Below are 4,172 nucleotides of genomic sequence, written 5' to 3'. Positions count from 1 at the left end.
ATATGGATATATGCATATATTTATATATTATTTATATTATTATATGTTCGAACGCCACGCATCCTTTTTGCAAGTAAGTTTTCTCTCTCACTATGTATGTGTTTGCGTGTGTTTGTATACATTTGAACTATATATATATATATATATATATATATATTATTTTATTTAAAACAGTTCCAACTCTGTCTGTTTTTTATGTTTTATTATATTCTTGTAAAATTAATGTGAGATATAGAATATGGAATATATAATATATAATATAAAAATGGATGGTACAATGAAATGAAGTATTGAATGTCTTATTGAATATATGAAATAGTGAGTGTTCAATATAAAGAATTAAATATATAAAGGCGAATACGTATGTTCATACCTTGTCGTATGCATCATGGCTTTCGTCTGACAGACTATAACAGTCTGTTACAGTCTGTCAGACGAAGGCCATGATGAATACCACAAGGTATGAAAATACGTATTCGCATTTATATATTTAATTCTTTATATTGAACACTCACTATTTCATATATTCAATAAGGCATTCAATACTTCATTTCATTGTACCATCCATTTTAAAATTATATATTATATAATCCATATTCTATATCCCACATTAATTTTACAAGAATATAAATAAAACATAAAAAAACAGACAGAGCTGAGACTCTTCTAAATAAAATAATATATTCCTCTATACACGATCATACAGAACCCTTTTTTGTATTTATTTTTACTCACAAACAAACACACACACACACACACACACACATATATATATATATATAATATATATATATGTACATACATACAACTACACATATGTGTGTATGTGTTGGTGTGGGTGTGTGGAGGGGAGTATGTGTGTATTAACCTCCACTTCTGAAGATCGACTACTGGATCAGACTTAATGCTGTACGAGCGAAGGCAATTGTACCAGCCAATTCAGCCTTCTGACTTTCATCACTTATGAATACAACCCCGAGATACATAAATTTTTCTACTTACCCTAGCGATGTTTAATTAACATGCAGAGTGCACTGCCTGCGTGCAGCCTTCGACTATTAGCATTCAAAAGAGTTTTCCAACTCAATATTTATGTGCTTCGAAAGACAATTTCCAAAAGCGTATTATCTGGAATGATATTTGTTCTACTTAGTTTCACCAACACAAATTAAAGAGAGCAAAATATATAAAAAATGTAAATGAAAATTTAAAAAAATATTTCCAATATTCCGGTGTGTTTTCCGTAGCTGAATATTTCTAAATCCAAAGATGAATTTAGCTCCGTTTAATTGCTCGTGTAGATATTCGTAAATATTTAATTGCACGATCCGAAACAACAAAGACGACGGTTGAGAAAGAAAAAGAAAACTTCTTAATTGATTTATTCATTTTTTTTTTTTCAATCAGAAAGCAAATGAGATAGATTTAGTGTTGTGTGAATAATTAAGAAATCTGAACGCATCAGCAAACTAACCTCCAGTTTAATGAGAGAAGTAAAACAGAAAATTACTTTATCTATTCTATTATATTCTGCACAAATCGTCACATATTGTACATTAAATACTTGATTTTCAAACATTTACATTAATTCCCATTGCATTCTATATTTGATTATTTTCATTAGTTGTCTCCCTCTACTGTTTGAAAATGAGAAATTCTAATTATCTCAGGATATAATTTAATTGAATAAAATTCAGTTATAAGTCTATACAAGCAACAGAGTGTTTCATTTTTTTATTTCTTTTCAATCGCCCGACCACTCCCAAGCTTTATCTTATGCTCGTCCTTATACACAGTTCATTTCGGTGGGCATTTTCTCTTAATGAATGTACATATTATTCCTACTACTACTACTACCATCACCACCACTACTGTTGCTGTTGTTGCTGTTTTGTTAAACTACTGCTGCTACTGTTATCACCACTGCTGTCCTTATTTCTACTGCTGCTGCTGCTGCTACTGATACTACTACTACTACTACTACTACTACTACTACTACTACTACTACTACATATATATATGTAAATTTTCCCCATCCACTCAGAGGGAATCGGGTGATGTGTGTGTTCCAAGTGGTGCCGTTCTGAACCAAACTGCACCCTTCTTCCAAGGTGATACCCATCTTCCTCAAGTTTTTTCCGCAAACGCCTTTGGAACGACTTCACAGGAAAGTTTCTCTTTCAGTAAAGGTACTACATGGCCAAGCAGCTTCCTTCGTCTAGCCTTTGTAGTGTCTTGCAGTTTACTTACGCTAGCTCTTCTCATGATTTCATTGTTTCTGATGTGAACACGCTAAATGATCTTCAAGATATTTGTAAGGCACTGGCTATGAAAATCAACCACCATTTTGTAAACCCCGTTTGTCTGTCTGTCTGTCTCCATGTTTCACTAGCGTGCGATGCTGTAAAAATGATATTAGTTTTGTATAGACGAATGAAATATCATGGTGAATGAAATATCATGACCGTGTTCGTCTCAATTGTTGGAAAACTGCCATCGTTTGCCAAGTCTAGAATTGACTTCAATTTCTGCTTTTCCATCTCTGCAAATGTCACTGCCTAGATTTGTAAAAGAATCGACAAATTCAATATTTCGTCCACCAAGATTGATGGGTTTAATCGGTGCATATTATATTGACGAAGAAAATACTTTTATTCAGACATTCAACCATTTCTGTACTTCAATCGATACCTTTAAAATCATATTATTTATAAGGTACTTTCCAATGAAGTAGTCCGCGCATGTGGCCAGTACATATTTCATCAAAACGAAAGCGGTGAAATTCAAAAGCGGCTACTGCGTAATTTCAGCACAAATATATACAAGTGTGCACTTAAATGCCGCACTTAATGCACTTTTCTTTCATTTGTGTCTCGCAACAAATGATAAGTTAACATTAACAATGCACTGTAATTAACATGAATAATAATTGATTACATGAATACTTACTGGCTATTGAACGTGCACTATTAATATAGTACTTAAAACTCCAGCAGAAACTGATTAAATATAACAGAGTACAATTTACAAGGAGTGTCTCGGTGTTATTTTATTGACTATCAGGTGATGACATTTTGTTAATTATGAGCTAGCATACATCATATGCTTTCCTCATTTTTGCAGTACAAATGCACATCCAGTGCTGAATGAAAACTGTTCACGATTACCTTATTTTCTGGCAAACAAGTTGAATTTTTCAGATGAAAATATACAACCAAAAATGTAGGTAGACAGATAGACTCAAACGACTTTACAGGGCCAAGAATTCCATGTGCAGACGCGTGAATGAATACACCAAATGTTAACACTTTATACTACGTTCAATTGTATGCCGGAAAATAAAGTAGTTTTCTACTTCCCGTCGCGATACAAACATTAAACATCATACTCGGTGAATTTATCGTATGCCAATGGAAACAGTTGTCATCTATTTCATTTCTAGTTGAAAATAAAATTTTCCAGGGGAATGGGAAATGTTCTCATTCACTTGTAAGTAATATTATTCTGACATATGTTTCTAGACTTGCTAGCACCTTTGCTGCCAGCTTATATACGTTGTGACGTAGAAGTGACAAGAATTCCGGTAACATTTAAAGAAATTTAAGATCATGAGGAGAAATACTCTAAAGACTTGTAATATTCTGGCAGTTTTCAATGACAAAACGATGCCCAATAAATCCTTACGTACTCGAGATGTATTTGTACATCAGCTTTAAACTGTGTTGGGGTGTTCGAGGGAATCAGATTGCAGAGTATTGTCTTTTAAACTTCACTCAGTATTAAATTTGAGTGTGTTGTGTGCGCGCGCGAGTTTGTATATGTGTGTGTGAGTGTGTGTGTGTGTCTGTCCCCTCTAAGCCCTTTTACGGGAAACATTTTGAATATGCATATAGAAGCTCCTACTTTATTATGCAGGCTACATTTTGGGATTGCACCAAGCTGTGGCGAAATAATGAAGGAGAAATAAAGTAATAATAATAATGATCCATGTCTGGAATTTATAAATGTTTCAATGCATCGCTACGCACGTTTTCACAATTCACATATTTCTTAAGCTCATAGTCCGTATTCCTAGGATGATTACAGTACAGTACGTCGTATCCATGGGCATCGGGGGAATCATATTCATGCGTTCATTTTTTTCGGGTGATATATATATATATATATATATA

At 33.4% G+C, this 4,172-nt stretch overlaps 1 long non-coding RNA gene across 1 annotated transcript in view; it reads right to left on the bottom strand.

Annotated features, from left to right (window-relative positions):
* Window positions 1-995: 995 nt before the first annotated feature.
* Window positions 996-4,172, bottom strand: part of LOC106884018 (uncharacterized) — a 210,179-nt gene continuing 207,002 nt past the window's right edge. Inside the window, exon 5 of the long non-coding RNA XR_001411187.2 lies at window positions 996-1,128. This is a non-coding gene — a long non-coding RNA (uncharacterized LOC106884018). The remainder of the gene's footprint in view (window positions 1,129-4,172) is intronic.

The sequence above is a fragment of the Octopus bimaculoides genome, chromosome 1, assembly GCF_001194135.2.
Source record: "Octopus bimaculoides isolate UCB-OBI-ISO-001 chromosome 1, ASM119413v2, whole genome shotgun sequence".
Lineage (NCBI taxonomy): Eukaryota > Metazoa > Mollusca > Cephalopoda > Octopoda > Octopodidae > Octopus > Octopus bimaculoides.
Note: the sequence above shows the minus strand (reverse complement) of the source record. Positions and strands in the feature narration are given on the sequence as shown.